Source organism: Microtus pennsylvanicus, chromosome 1 (genome assembly GCF_037038515.1).
Source record: "Microtus pennsylvanicus isolate mMicPen1 chromosome 1, mMicPen1.hap1, whole genome shotgun sequence".
In the NCBI taxonomy this organism is placed as follows: domain Eukaryota; kingdom Metazoa; phylum Chordata; class Mammalia; order Rodentia; family Cricetidae; genus Microtus; species Microtus pennsylvanicus.
In genome coordinates, this window is record NC_134579.1 from 22839043 (window position 1) to 22856600 (window position 17558).

Genomic DNA, 17558 nt, shown 5'->3' on the forward strand with positions numbered 1-17558 from the left:
CCCCATGATCGCTGGAAGTAATTCTAGAACACAACGCCCCCCTTTCCAACAAAGTTTGTCCTCAGGGTTAAGGACATCAATTAGGGATTGAGTATAACTGGTATAGGTTTGGCAGTTGGAGTGGAAAATATGTAGGCTCAGGAATCTTTTTGAAGAAAGAGAAATTGAATTGGGATAATAGGTAGATTAGTGTGAGCTTACACTGGTAATAATAGTGAGTAATTGATGTAGAAGGGCCATCTGTCTGTGTGTTACTTTCGTTGGTTAATAAAGAGACTGCCTCGGCCTTTTTGATAGGGCAGGATTTAGATAGGTGGAGTAGAAAGAAGAGAATGCTGTGAGAAAGAAAGCATAGTTGGTCAGACGCCATGGAGCCAGCCGCCAGGTCAGACATGCTGAATCTTTCCTAGTAAGCTACCACCTTGTGGTGCTACACAGATTATTAGAAATGGGTTAATCAAGATGTGAGAATTAGCCAATAAGAAGCTAAAACTAATGGGCCAGGCAGTGTTTAAATGAAAACAGTTTGTGTGTTGTTCTTTCAGGTGTAAAGCTAGCCATGAGGGAGCCGCGCAGGATGAAAAGCAGGACTGCCCCCAGCTCCTCACTACAAGTAATAGAGTTAATACTTGTGAACTATTATTTATAGACAATTTACATTGGTATGGATTGTTGTATATTGATACAAATTCAAACTATATTGAATATGTTCCTATACTGAATATTTCTGCTTACAATATTTGTACACCTAGGCAAAGCTATTTTTATATTTATACATGCATGTTTCTACCTCTGCTCAAGACATTTTATATACTGATACAATTTTAGAGACAATTTTAGAATATGTTTATCATATTGCACTATACATTTCTACCTCTGATCAAGATACTTATACATTGTTTACACTTTGAGGTCATTGTCCTCATTTGCTGCACAGTTGTTTAAAGCTATTTAAATATTATAATATGAAGTCTTAGCCTTTTAGGTATATAGGCATTAAATATTATAGGTCTATAGTCATTCATGTCTGTCATACTTATAGTTAGACTAATCAGTTCTTTAGATACATAGAGGTTGTTTTTCACATAGTTAGGTAATTTTGAACCACTTCAAAGAACTGTAGAATATGACATTTCAATAATTTAGGGTTCTGTTGATAGAAGACACAATTGTTCTTGACAACATCAATCTATTTCTGAGAAAATGTTGAGTACAAAAGACACTCCACTTGGAGCTTGTTTTTTTCTTGGCAAAACTGACCTTTGGTCTGTCAGATACTCTAGGCCTTAGCCAAAGTTGGTTGCTTTAACACTGCAAGTGAGACTTGGGTGATTGCCTAGGTAGCCATTTGTCTTTGTCATCTACTGCACATTTTGGAAGCTACTTGACTGCAGTTCCTGCCTACTCAAGTAATATTATCTCCCTTCTCAGGCCTTCAATGGGGTTGAAGATTAGACAGTTATACTTACTTTCCTCTTATGATTTACCTAAGCCATTTCTAATACAAGACTTAGACTCCTTAGGATAAAATGATAATTAAAACATTTAGCATATGTTTTTGCTTAATAATGTCTATGCTGGCTGTAATTCTAATTTTTATACTTGATATGCTTCTTATTATATATACCTATATCTTATATAGTTTTGTATTCGTCTTATAACTCTTCTATTTAAAAAAAGGGGGGGAAGGTGTTGTAGGAACTCCTTCAGCCAGTAGTCTTTAAGATACCAGTCCACTTGGGTGTGGCTTTTTATACTATAAATGACTACATAAAGCGCACACACACTCTCTCCCAGCTTCTAATTTCGGTTCCTCTTCCTCGTTCATGCAGAGGACTATGGTCTGTGAATCTACCCATTAATAAATAACCCTTTATTATACTCAATGAGCTAGTGTGGGATTACTTTTTAACTTCCATCTGCAAGTGAGTGCTTAGATTCCTTGTTAATTGTTTATTGACTTTGACACATTTGCAAGCCTGGTACCACTTCAGTGTGTGATGCACAATAGAAATTCTAATGTAATTGTTGAATCAATGAAAGCCCGAGTGAAGTGGAGCTCAGTGGTATAAGAAGCATATGTGAATAGTCTATGACCATTATGGAGTATGAAAAGTACAATAATTAGTCTTTTGATTCCGATTATTCCTTCAGTATTATTAGGTAGTGAATGACAGTGTATGATTGCTGTACTAAACAAGAGCAACAGGAAAACATAAGTAGTTTCTATTTTGGCATAAACTTCATATTACTTTCTAGTTGGTTAGTCAAATGCCCTACATCTCTTTTCTTAACATCTTCTTGAACACATTGTATTTTTCACATTTAATAGTGTCAGGACTTTGCACAGTAGGCTTTACATTTTATTTGAGCACACAATAGACAACTCCTAAGGCAACCTATAATTCCAATCCATTAGGCTAATGGATTGCAGCTGCTGTGAGCAGTGGGCATATCATCTTTCCATAATAAAGTCTTGTAAGACATAAAATATAAAAATAAATAAACTGAAAAATGACTGTATTTAGCTAACATAGATGGTTATTTTCTTTTTTCGTCTTGGAGACCTAGAAAATTGACAAAGTCAATGGAACTTTCTGAAGCATGTATAAATACTTATGAATAATTGCTCTTTAAACATTGGAAAAGTTGTAAAAGAGATAGATTTTTGTTAGAAAAATCTTTGGAAATATATATTCTTTATTTCCTTTCTTTCAATTTCTATTTTTAAAACCCATTACTTTTACATGCCTTTGCTTTTTATGACACTATTTTTCATTATAGATTTTTTTCTAAGCAGATTCTATTATACTGCATTCTTGACAATTTGTTAGTGTGAGAACTTGCTCATGGGTTGAGCAGAAGTGCCAGTGAAAACGATGAAGCATCATAAGGAGGAGATGCTGTTTTTATTTTTAATGTCTCTAAGTTATTCTTCTGAATTACATGAAAGCAAATGACTTGCTAAATCAAATTCAAAGATTAAAAAGAAAAAGAATTTTTTTCTGTTCTTAAGACACACCAGGTTGTATCTCTTTGTAAATATGGAATGAAAGTTGGGTCCCAGAACCTACCTGGTCTAGTTAACTGGTGATCAGCTCCTTTAGTCACTATCAAATTTTACTCTCTGTCCTCTATGATAGGACACGAACTTCTTCACAGAAAGTTGCTTTGCCATGTTTCTATGAAAACAGTGCCAATAAAATATATTACACATCAGTAATATCTAGAAATTTATTTGTTCCAAATAAATATAAAGGATCAATTCTAATGTTAACTCTAAAAGGCTTCTCTCTAAGAGGAATGTTCTCCATATTTGTCAATATTAGTATAGACATTTTTTTTGTTTATAAGAAAAAAGAGATTATAGAAGGTGGACAAATAAGAGCGCAAAAGGAAAAATAAAGTGAGAGAATGAGAAAAGAGAGAAGAGGGTAATGGGAATGAAACCTTGGGGAGAGGAGAACATGAAAGAGGAGAAAGAACATAGAATAAAAAGGGGAAAGAACAAGAGGAAATGAAAGGTTTGGGAGGGTATAAGGGGTCTGAGAAATCGAAAGCAGTTGAAAGAGGAAAGAGAAAAAAATGAGGATAAAAGGACAAGGGAGAAGAGAGGTTTTGCTGAGGAAAATTCATTACAATGAATAATTTAGGTGAAGACCATTGTATATAGCCCTATAGGAAGAAAGAAGGAAGGCACTAGAATAAATAGAGATTTATGGATCATTTAAAGGATGTAGAGCCAGTCATCATCACAAGGTAGATGGGGCTACATGTGATGAAAGTAGATGTTAATATTTCAGGAATATAAATGTCTTTCCTCTCTAGCCAAGAGTACATACTTGGCTGTGCAGTTTGTTCCAACCTAGTCACAAGTCAGGCTAATGAAGGCAAAAATTTGCAGAAATACCTTGATCAACACCATGCAAGATGAACAATGCTGAGGGTGTCATGAGAACCCTGGGGATGACTTTATACTCCTAGATTCTGCTAGGCATTGCTGCAGACATACTTAGGTCAGTCACGAGAGGCCAACACACAGGTGGGACTTGTGTTTCTTTTAGAGAATGAGAACAAACAACGTAAGGAAGCAAGTTCAGCTAAAGATAGCTTCTCCGGGTGTCTTGCAGAATAGCACAGATGGTTCCCATAGAGAACTTTGCCTCCAGGAGCTCCTTGCTGTAAAGGGAACTCTCTAGCTTTGGATTGTAGCCTCAGGATAAGAAAGCCAGTAAGGAAACCTGTGCTTATCTTTTTCCTTTAGTCTTCCCTGGCAGAAAATAACAGAAGAAAGCTTCTGAAGAGGCAGAGCAGAGATTATAAGAAGGCTTCTATAGTGCTCCAGGAGCAAATACTTTGAAGACTACTAAAAAGGGTGGACACTTGAATAGAAAGATTTAGGGCTAGGCTGTGGTTTTGCCTCTACACAGTCCTCCTCACTCTGAGGTACATGTGCAGTATACCCACTCACAAAAAACAAAAACTGTTCACAGAGCAGTCCAGGGTCCGCATAGACCCACAAACACGAGGTAAGGTTCAAAGTCCTGATTCAGCTGCAATGCATTGCTTGTCCATTGTTGCTTCTTGATAAGGCTGTGTTAGAACTATAATGTGTCTTTTTGAGCACCTCAGGGAATTTAAAATATTTGTACACATAAAAATGGGAATTTCTCTCAGTGATACAGGGATGTCACAGGACAGAGAAGCATTAGAAAATAGACTATTTTTTTCACTCTTGTCTAAATGCTTTGGCAACCTAGAGGGATATTTATTGTCAATTACAAATCCTTCAAATTCTCCTGAGTATCATTAAATGAAGAATATTTTTAATTCATTGGAATACTGACATAAGTCATTTCCCATACTAAACTTATGAATTGACAACTATATCTATATACCAAAATTTCCCTATTTTTTGTATTTCACATACATAGCTAATATCCATAACTTTTCATGTAATCCCAAAAAATAGCTTAAGTATAACAATGAACGGTATTTAATATCCTATTTTATCCAATTATGTTTTATTCTTCTCTCACACATTATATCCTGACTGCAATTTTCCCTCCCTCCAATAGTAACAGTTTCCCAATGCCTTCCCTCTCCCTCAGATCCATTCCCCCTCTCTTTCCCTTCAGAAAAGAGCAGGTTTCCCAGAGATATGAAGTGAACATGTCATAAGAATGCACTTACTTTTATAGAAATCTGGGTGTAGGGCAAAAATAAAGTTGCAATAACAGTTTAACACTGTTAAAATTATAGCTCTATGAAAACTTATTTTACATTTTAATAAAATGTTCGATGATATGTTAAATAAAATTATAAATAAACTCCTGGATTAAAATTGGGTTTCATTTAGTATAGTTTGAAATTAAATTATTCAAAAGTAATGTTACATTCAAATTAAAATGAATAGATACTGAGGTAACTTTCAAGGGTGGAAGTTTTGTCTTAATTTGTGAAGTGGTTGAATTCATTTTGTGACTGTATTGTTCTACGAATCATAATAGATTTTTTATTATATAAAACTTAGTTATTAAATCATTAGGATTTTTTAATTTTTAGATTAATTTATTTTATTGTGTACATGTTAATGTTTTACATGAATGCAGGTCTATGGATCAAATTATGTGCCCATTACCTGATGATGTTAAAGTTGGGGGTCAGATCATTTGGATCTGGAGTTACAAATAGCTAGTAACCTCCAGATGGGTGCTGGAAATCAAACCTGGGACTTCTGGAAGAGCAGCCAGTGGTATTAACTGCTGAGCCATTTCTCCTGCCTCCGCTTTTGTTGTTTTTATTGGCATATTGTTAGTATATATTCACTGTAAAAAATAATGGGTTTCATAAAGACTTTTTCTTTCCACTAAATCATGAATTTTGACTACTCTTAAACTCCTCCTTCCATTTTCCTCTTTCTATTTCCACAATTCTTCTGTTGCCCGTAGAGTATCCAACTCTGTATACTTTTATATCTCATGTATATACATATGTATATGTATGATAGATACTTTCATATCTCATATATATGAAATTGTTTCATATCTCAAATACATACACATATATGAGATCTTTAAATATTACATATATATACATACATATATATATATATATATGTATATATATATATATATATATTAGATCCATACATAAGAGATCATCTTTCTGAATCTGGGTCATTTTGCTTCATTTTTAATTGAATTTATTTTTCTGAAAATTGTTATGGTGTAAATGAACGGCAGACAGAAATTATAATAAAATATTCAGTTTTAGTAAGGGAAGGACTTACAAAACCGAGGTTTCCACAGAGAACAGGAAAACAGAAGGGAAGGCAGAGAGCACACCTGCAATATTTATAAGTAAATAATATCCTCAGGGGATCCCGTCCTTCAAGCAAAGTGATGGCTGGGCTTTCCCTACATCTCCCCCTTTTGTCTAAATAAGATAGAGCCAAACCAAATACAACTATATACAATAGGAACAAATAATAAATATACTGAACATTCTATTTTAAGGAGTCTAAATAATGTAGAGTAACTACAATTATCTAATCTTCAATTCCGTTAAAGATCTGAGAAGGGAAGTAATATTACTTAAGCAACCAGGAAGAACAAACGAGAAATTTCCAAAATGTGCAACAAATAACAGAGACAACTGACTACCTGGGCAATCACCCAAAGTCTCGTTTGCAATGTTGAGTCAACCAACTTTGGCTAAGGCCTAACGTAACTGACATACCATTATTAAAGGCAAGGAACTTTCTTAGAACTATCCTACCCTGTCTTGGCAAGATAAGACAATCCTGTTTTATCCACTTATGGATATTTTGCATCTTTGTCAGTAGTTGAAGTATGGGCTTTTCTTAACCTGAAGGCCAGTAGTGCCAAGAAGAAGGCGAGCTCTCAGTGGAGTGTCTTTGGTGCTCAACATTCTCTCTGGAGTAGAGCGGTGTTGCCAGGAGTGATTGTGTCTCATTGGCACGGAATTCTAGGTTAGATTAAAGGTCATTTTTTACAGCTCTTCAAAGAGGTTGAAGATTAAACTATCTATACTAAATATAATGTCTATGTATCTAAAAAACCTAATTATCCTAAATATAAATATGACAAACATATAATTCTCAATACCTATCTAACTTGAAGACTAAGAGAATAAACAACTGTGCAATATATGAAGACAATGATCTCCAACTATAAACAATGTCATTACATACCAAATGTAAACAATGTCATTATATAAATAATATCAGAAGTAGAAATGTACATTGTAATATGGTAAATGTATCAATACAAAATAGACAGAGTTGTAAGCATACTCTTATACAAAAAATAGAGGTAGGAGCATTCACATTTAATATTTAATATATCAATATACAAGAATCAGTACCAATACAATATTCTAAAAACAATAATTTACAAATACCAATCATCCCATCAAACCAGTTAATCCCCCCTTTTCTTGAAAGTACCCCTAATTCCATAACATATCTCCCCCATCCCCTCAATCCTATACCAACCACTAAATGAGGTTCCTAGACCTGAGGGCAAACTCTGTTGGGAGAGGGGACAATTTCATTCTTTTTGTTGTTTTTGGTTTTTTGTTTTGTTTTTTCAAGACAGGTTTTCTCCGTGTAATAGTCCTGGCTGACCTGGAACTCGCTTTTTAGATAAAACTGACCTCAAACTCACAGAGGTGCACCTGTTTCTGCCTCCCATAGGCTGGGACTAAAGATGTGTGCCACCACCACCCAACAACTTCATTCTTAAGGGTAAACAAAACTCAAAATGTGTATACATACATACATGACACATTTTCTTTATTCTCTCATAATTTGATGACTACCCAGTTTGATTCACTGAAATTTGGATGAAATTTGGATGAAATTCACTGAAATTGTGGATGATACTGTGGCTAACATGGGTATGCAGGGGATCTCTAGAATGTTGACTTAGATTCTCCATGCTCCTGAGAGTGATATACCCAAACCATATGGCTCTTCTATTTCAAGTGTTTTGTTTGAAGTAACTCCACAGTGATTTCTGTACTAGCTGGACCATAGTAAGTTCCCATTGTATGAGGGTTTACTAACATTGTTGTCTTGTTTTCTTAATGACTGGTGTGATAATTAAATATCAATGTAGTTTTAATTCGCAAATCCTAAATAGCTAAGGATTTTAACAGTATGTTTATATTTACTGGCCATATGCATTTTACCTGTCCATTATTTTCACTTGATCATTTATTGATCGGTTAGTTTAACTTGGGGTTTTTAAATATCCAAGATATTAATCTTCCACTAGACACATCACTAGTAAATATCTTCTCCTATTTTTCAGGCTGTCTCTTCACTTACTCAGTTGTTTCTTTTGCTTTACTCTTCTGTTTGTCAATTCTTGATATTACTGTCTATAAAATTGAAGTGCTTTTGATAATAACTTTGCTGATGTTTATATTTTAAAATGCACTCTAAATGTTGGTCTCTAAAAGTTTCAGCTCATATAATTAAGTTCTTTGATCCATTTTTGATTCTATGTCTTTGCAGAGTCATGCGTGTGGATCTGCTTTCTGTATTCTACATATGACTACACAGTCTTTCTCAGAGCCATTTATTGGAAACATTTTACCTCCACTGTATATTTCTGTTGTTTTTTCAAAACTGAATTAGCTGTAGCATGTTGTTTCTAGTTACTCCATTCTATTCCATTAGTTTTTTTTAGGCCTATATTGTTTCTGTTGCTGTGGCTTTATTATAGAATTTGAGGTCAGGTATTGTGATATCTCTATCATTTTTCTCTAGATTGTATTGTATTTCTGGAATTTTTGGATTTACATGTGAATTGGAGGAGATATTTTACTATTTCTATGAAGAATGACATTACAATTTTTATGGCAATTGTGTTTAATCTAAAAATTGATTTTCATAACAGGCTATTTCCATATCGGCTGATGCTAAGGTGTATTTTTTTAGTTTCTTCTGTATTTTAAAACTTCTGTTTTCTTGGAAATTTCAATTCCTTGATTAAGTTTACTTGTGGGTATCTTTGTATTTTTAACCATAATGAAATATGTGTTTTTTATTTCTCTCTCAGAGTGTTTGTTACTGGTATTTAGGAGAGTTACTGGTTTTGTATGTTGACTTGTACCCCACAGCTTTGATAAAAATGTTTATCAGTGGAGTAAGTTTTCCAATGGAGTCATTCTGATATCATATGAAAATAAATATAATATATATATGACATATCTTCTCTTTTATCAGCCCTTCAGTTTCTTTATTTTTTTTCTCATTGTTTCAATTGAGTGAGGTAACCCGGACACAGAAAGACAATTATCACATGTACTCACTCATAGGTAGTTTTTAAACATAAAGCAAAAAAAAAAAGCCTGCAAACCACAATCCCAGAGAACTTAGACAATAATGAGGACACTTAGAGAGACTTATATAGATCTAATCTATGTGGAAAGTAGAAAAAGACAAGATCTCCTGAGTAAATTGGGAGCATGGGGACCTTGGGAGACGGTTGAAGGGGAGAGGGGAGAGGCAGGGAGAAGAGCATTAAAAAAAATGTAGAGCTCAATAAAAATCAATTAAAAAATATTCCAAGTATTATATTGATTATAAATGGAAAGAAAGATGCCTGTCTTATTCTTAATTTTAGAGAATTTTTGTGCTGTATCTACACTTTACATTCATAAATATTCCTTTAATCTCTATTTATTTGTGGTTTTTATCATGAGGAAATATTGGGACATTGTCAAACTTTTTCCTGCATCTGTTGAGGTGATCATATGATTGATGACCTTAATAGAATTGATATGCTGTGTTACATACACCTGGCGATTTGTGTATATTCAACAACATTTACATCCCTGAAATGAAGCTAACTAGATAGGTCTGAATGAGTTTTTAGATACATTGTTGAGTTTAATCTGCAAGTATTTTATTCAAAAAGTCTGTGTCTGATTGGATATCATCTTAAGATTTATTTTTCATAGGTCTTCATTTGGTTTCAGTGTTGGGTAATATTGTCCTTTTAAAATGAGTTTGATAGTATTCTTTCCCTATCTACTCTTTATTATATAAAATGGTTACGAAGGCATTGGTGTCAGTTGTTCTTTACTTTTCTGCTAAAATTCAGCAGTGAATACATGGGGCCCGAAATGGTTCTTTTTGCTTTGTTTATATTGTTTAGTTTGGTTGCTTTAGAAAATATTAAGTGTCACATTCTCATTGCTCATTTTAGATCCATTTTTAGGTTCTTATACCTTCTTGGTTTAGTTTTGATAAGTCATATGTGTCCAGATATATAAACTTTTCTTTAAGGTTTTCCCAATTATGGAAATAGAGATTTTTCTAAGCATGCCATAATTATCTGCTGGGGTGCATTGGAATCCTCTAAAATCTCTTGTATCTAATTTTATTAATTTGACTCTTCTCTCATATCAATTAGTTTACTAAAGATTTGTCAATTTTGTTTATCTTTCTGAAGAACAAACTCATATTTTTAGATTCTTTTTACTATTCTTTTTACCTCCATTTTATTTATTTCATCAGCATTGCCTCAAATACTAAATATTTTAAAGCATGTTCTACATCTTTATCCATCATAGAAATGCATTCTATAACTACTTTGGCATTTAATTTTATGCCAATCCCAAAAAAATACCATTAAAAATTAAACATAACAAATTCTAGCAAGGATGTGAGGAAATAGGCTCCTGGTGGGAGTGTGAACTAGTGGAACCACTATGAAAATCAATATGAAGGTTTCACACACACAGAGAGACAGAGAGAGAGAGAGAGAGAGAGAGAGAGAGAGAGAGAGAGAGAGAGAGGTGGAACTAGCATATGATTCAGAAATACCACTCTAAACATACATTCAAAGGGCTCTATATGCTATTACATAAATAGTTTCACATCCATGATTGTTGTTACAGTTGTCATTTATAATAAGGAAATAGAACCACCATATAAGTTCATCTACAGAAGAACTGATAGGTAAAATGTGGAGTACACACAATTAAACTGCACCTAAGTAAATTAAAATTATGAAATTTTCAGAAAAATGAACAGAACTTGAATTATATCAAAGTGACCTAGAATCCAGAAAGACAAAATAGCTTGCTCTTATTATTACCTAACTTAAATAAATACCACTAAAAATATTCCACCTGCCTTTAAGTGAATCTAATTGCTTTCCAATACCTTCCTTATCCTTGACAGCTCTCTCTTCCCTTATTTTACTTTTTAGTTAACATATTTTCTTTAGTCCATATTATAAAAACATCTGTCAAAATTTTAAATATAAATTTCTTTTCCAAGATATGTTTCTTAGAATGTAAACAAATCTACCCACATCCTAGTAGACTATCTTAAGAAATAGGTTCTGAAGAAATGGCTCAGTGGGCAATAGCACTTCCTGAACAGATCCTAGAATCCAAGTAAAATGTTGGGTATGGCCAAGCAGGTATACAACCCCATCACTGGGAGGGTAGGGAAGGAGGATCATCGGGATTTGTTGGGCACTGACTTAGCTCTGGCTTCACTGTGAGATACTACAGGAGGGATAATTCTGGGGGTGACTGAGCAGAGCATCCAACATCCTCTTTCTTTGAACTGTAGGCATACTCTGCAATACATGCATATGCCAGTTGTACCAGATGCATACACACCACCTTACACGCTACAGAATATACTATATTCTAAAATACTCATTATGCATACAGATGTTCTTAACCTCTCCCATTCTGATAATGATAGAAGAAATAAAGATACATAGTATGTGTATATATGAATACCTGTTATCAGTAAAATCTGGGTGCTGGAGAAAACAACTGTAAGTGTAATCTTAGAGTCTTTTTCTTTCCAGTTGTTTAAGACAAGCACCAAAATGTGCTGTTATGATAATTAGGAGGGAAGCAGTTATATACCATTTCCATGTGAAATATTTCACATGGGTATACAAAAATGTTTCTTTTGAAACTATATCCTAAGAGAGATTGTTTATAATTAAAATATGTCTGAGTTATAAAAAAAACACTTTTAAAGTGCAAGTATTTTTTCTTTGCATCATTTAGCAGTAACAATATATGTAGAATCATTAAGTCTTCTTCAAACATATCCATATACAGCACCGAGGGAGGACAGAACCTTCTAGTAGAGTCCATAAGCAAATACATGTATTTCTCCTGCTCATGGCTAAGAAATTTAGCATTTTGAAATGTCTTTATCCCTAGATACCAAAGCAATAGGATGTTTCCTGCTGTTAAAAGTTATCGTACATCCCACCTCCTTTTTACAGTATCAGGCAGACTTGGCATGAAGGTGACAACTTAAGCTAAAAATCTGTCAAAACAAAGAATAGCTAACAGGCATCTGTAAGGCTGATGTGAAAATGGAACCTGTGCCAACTGGAATGAAATGTGCACAATATAGACTCTATCTCAGAAAATAACTACCTCTGTGCTTACTGAACTGAACACATATTTCTGTGCAATCATTTATTTTCTATAGACAATATAAAATTCTTTGAATCTATAGGTAAAGAAAAGTCCCTGTGTTCAAGGACATAAAGATGTGAATAGTTAAATTTATGTTTCTGTATACTAGAACTCTTCCAAATGTTTTCATATTCTTGTTTCCCTTTATCCACAGGGGTATTTTCCAAGATCATCAGCATATGCCTAAATCTATAGACAATAACAAAGTGCAGGCATACTTTGGTTTTTTTCACATGTGAATACTCATATGATAAAGTTGAACTTGCCATTAGCACAATAATAAAGTAGATGTAATAATGACCAAATAGAACAATTTTACAATAATCTAATATACAAATCACATAAATATTGTCTCCCTCTACATTTAATTTAAATATAAGCAATGGAATAACATGATACCTCAATAATCAGTCTAATAATCAATGTGGCTACTGTGTAACTAATGAGTGGAGAGCACACAAGCCCTAGATTATAGCCTAAAAAGGAAACATGCTGAGCAGCATGGATATTTCACCACGTAACTCAGATTGGTATAAATCTATAACATGAATTGTCCATGTTCTAGAATCATTCATTTGATATTTTTAGATTATATTTTTGGCCACAGGTAACTAAAACCATAGAAAACAATATCACAAAAGTAAACCACTGTGTTAATTCTAGTGCCCACATAAAAATATCATATGAAAGGACAGTAGTTATACAAAATTCATAGATATGAAATATCTATGTCCTGAATACAAGGAATTTGGGCTTTCATCCAAGTAGGAGATAAGCAACAGACCATCACCTCTAATTCTGTATGTTATAGGAATCCCCTCTGTATGTTATGAATATGTTTTGTTACCATTGGTTAATAAAGAAGCTGCTTTGACCTATAAGGATAAAATATAGCCAGGCTGGAAGAGATAAAGAAAGGGAGTAGGTGGAATCAGGAAATACTACGGAGGTGTTGAAGGAAACAGACATCAGAAACTTACCCAGTAAGCCACAGCTTCGTGGTGATACTCAGATTTTAAAAAGTGGGTTCATTCAAGATATAAGAGCTAGCTAATAAGAAGGCTGAGCTAATATGGCAAACAGTGTTGTAATTAATATAGTTTCTGTGTCATTATTTGGGTTGGGAAGCTGGGAAATGAATGATCATTTTTTACTTAGAAATGGTGCGCCAAACTGGGTCAACTGCATCTACACAAAATTAAGAGAGCTTGGGATTGAATTCTAGACAAAAAAGAACAGAATTAAGCATGGCTTCTTGGTAGCAGCATTTTCTCGCATGGGCTCTGTTTGCTGGGGCAAGCAGAGGCATAAATCCTTTAAGAGAAGGCTTCCTGACTCAGCATTAGCAGCAAAATCTGCATGTCTCCTTTAAGAGCTGTCTTCCTGGTTCATGCTAGTGTGGTTACAAAGCATTTAAATGAAGTATGTGGGCAGCATGCTACAAATTGCTTAATGGCAACATAGACCTGCTGCATCTCTGGATCTCGGGCTGTGAGCATGGCTCACAGAGGCAGTGAACATGTCTTTCCTCACATTAGACGGGGTGGAACAAGTAGGCAGAGACTCGGAGTTGGTCATAGCCATACCCACTTAGCATTTTTTTTAAAAAAAAAATCACTCCTGGTCAGAAAATGATTACAAATTCACAATAAAGACTGATTAAGATGAAAAGGACCTTTGCATGGGTCACAGTGTTGAATACATGTATGAGGCTTGGGGGAGAGAAGGAAAAAAGTATAGACATTTATAAAAAGAAATAGGTTTAAAAAATAAATCAAAATGTTTAAAGAGACAGTAAAAGTAATGTAAAAGAGTACAGATAGTCATAGATTAAATGGGTAAAAAACTAAGCCATGTAAAGATGGAGTATACACAAAGAATCTGGATTATGTATACTATTGTGTTTTCTTTGATTTTTTTTTTTACTGTTAATGAGCAAACTGCAGAGAGACATTTGATTCTGGAGGCTGCTAAGATGAGAACCTGTGGATTCCTTCCAGGCTATTGTGGTTTGATGGACCCAGATCCCCTGAAAGGACTTCATGAACCTTAAAAATACTTCTTACAACAAACAACAGGCAGCAGTTTGGAGAAAATTACACCCAAATTCCCAAAATGATGGTTTATAAGTATTTATTTTCATTTTAAAAAGGTTGTTTAGTGAAAATCTTCTCCCAGTAAGTGGGTTGCCTTTTTGTCTTAGTGACAGTGTCCTTTGCTTTACAGAAGCTTCTCAGCCTCAGGAGGTCCCATTTATTCAATGATGCCCTTAGTGTCTGTGCTGCTGGGGTTATACGTAGGAAGTGGTCTCCTGTGCCCATGTGCTGTAGAGTACTTCCCACTTCCTCTTCTATCAGGTTCAGTGTGTTCGGACTGATATTGAGGTCTTTAATCCATTTGGACTTGAGTTTTGTGCATGGTGATATATATGGATCATTTTCATTCTTTTACAGATTGACATCCAGTTTTGCCAGCACAATTTGTTGAAAATGCTGTCTTTTTTCCATTGTATACTTTTAGCTCCTTTATCAAAAATCAGGTGCTCATAGGTTTGTGGGTTAAAGTCAGGGTCTTCTATTCGATTCCATTGGTCGACTTCTCTGTTTTTATGCCAATACCAGGCTGTTTTCAATACTGTAGCTCTATAATAGAGTTTGAAGTCAGGGATGGTAATGCCTCCAGACAATCCTTTATTGTATAAGATTGTTCTGGCTATCCTGGGTTTTTTGTTCCTCCATATAAAGTTGATTATTGTCTTCTCCAAATCTGTGAAGAATTTTGATGGGATTTTGATGGGGATTGCATTGAATCTATAGATTGCTTTTGGTAGAATTGCCATTTTTACTATGTTGATCCTCCCAATCCAAGAGCATGGGAGGTCCTTCCATTTTCTGGTGTCTTCTTCAATTTCTTTCTTCAAAGACTTATAGTTCTTGTCGAATAGTTCTTTCACTTCCTTGGTCAGGGTTACCCCTAGATATTTTATGCTATTTGTGGCTATCGTGAAAGGTGATGCTTCTCTGATTTCCCTCTCTGCTTCCTTATCCTTAGTGTAAAGGAAGGCAACTGATTTTTTGGAGTTGATCTTGTATCCTGCCACATTACTAAAGCTGTTTATCAGCTGTAGGAGTTCTTTGGTAGAATTTTTGGGGTCACTTATGTATACTATCATATCATCTGCAAATAACGAAAGCTTAACTTCTTCCTTTCCAATACAAATCCCCTTGATCTCCTTAAAGGTCTGATCTCCAAAATATATAAAGAAATCAAGAAACTAGACTGTAAAAGGCTAATCAATCCAATTATAAAATGGGGCACTGAGCTGAACAGAGAATTCTCAACAGAAGAACTTCAAATGGCCAAAAGACACTTAAGGTCATGCTCAACTTCCCTAGCGATCAGGGAAATGCAAATCAAGACAACTCTTACACCTGTCAGAATGGCTAAAATAAAAAACACCAATGATAGCCTTTGCTGGAGAGGTTGTGGAGAAAGGGGGACACTCACCCATTGCTGGTGGGAATGCAAACTTGTGCAACCACTCTGGAAAGCAGTGTTTCGGTTTCTCAGGAAATTCGGAATCAACCTACCCCTGGATCCAGCAATACCACTCTTGGGAATATACCCAAGAGAGGACCTATCATACAACAAAAGTATATGCTCAACTATGTTCATGGCAGCATTGTTTGTAATAGCCAGAACCTGGAAACAACCTAGATGCCCTTCAACGGAAGAATGGATGAAGTATGGAATATATACATATTAGAGTATTACTCAGCAGTAAAAAACAAGGACTTCTTGAATTTTGCATACAAATGGATGGAAATAGAAAACACTATCCTGAGTGAGGTAAGCCAGACCCAAAAAGAGGAACATGGGATGTACTCACTCATATTTGGTTTCTAGCCATAAATAAAGGACATTGGGCTTATAATGCATGTTCCTAGAGAAGCTAAGTAAGAAGGTGAACCCAAAGACAAACACATAGGCATCCTCATGAATATTAACCTTCATCAGGCGATGAAAGGAGACAGAGACAGAGGAGCACGGGACAGAAATCTCAAGGTCCAAATCAGGAGCAGAAGGAGACGGAGCACGAGCAAGGAACTCAGGACCGCGAGGGGCGCACCCACACACTGAGACAATGGGGATATTCTATCGGGAACTCACCAAGGCCAGCTGGCCTGGGTCTGAAAAAGCATGGGATAAATCCGGACTAGCTGAACATAGAGGACAATGAGGAATACTGAGAACTCAAGAACAATCGCAGTGGGTTTTTGATCCTACTGCACGTACTGACTTTGGGGGAGCCTAGGCAGTTTGGATGCTCACCTTATGAGACCTGGATAGAGGTGGGCGGTCCTTGGGCTTCCCACAGGTCAGGGAACCCTGATTGCTCTTCGAGCAGATGAGGGAGGGTGACTTGATCGGGGGAGGGGGAGGGAAATGGGAGGCAGTTGTGGGGAGGAGGCATAAATCCTTAATAAATAAATAAATTAAAAAAAAACAGGCAAAGAGAAGAGAAAGTTCATCACAGGCTTTTGCCCTGGTCAGCTCTATTATGGCCTTGAGTTATCTGAGGGGAAACCCCCCATTGAGGAAATACTCAGACCAGATTGGGCTGTGGGCATGTCTGTGTGGGACTGCCTTGATTGTTAATTGACACAGGAAGAAACAGCCACTGCAGAGGGCACCACCTTCAGGTGGGTTGTCTCAGGCTGCTTAAGGAAGATAGCAGCTGGGTGGTGGTGGCACATGCCTTTAATCCCAGCACTCAGGGGCCAGAGGAAGGTGGATCTCTGTGAGTTCGAGGCCAGACTGGTCTACAGAGTGAGTTCCAGGGCAGGCTCCAAAGCTACAGAGAAACCTGTCTTATGGCAACAAAAGACAATATGGCTCCTCAGAGAGGAATGCTCAAGTCAATTCATAGCAAAATGAACATGTGGGTTAGCAATTTCCTCCTGCAAACAGCCTGATTCACTGGGTTAACCTTAGGAAGAATCAAAACCCCATTTGTCCTCGGTGGTGTGGCTGGCATCTGTACCATCCCATTGCTG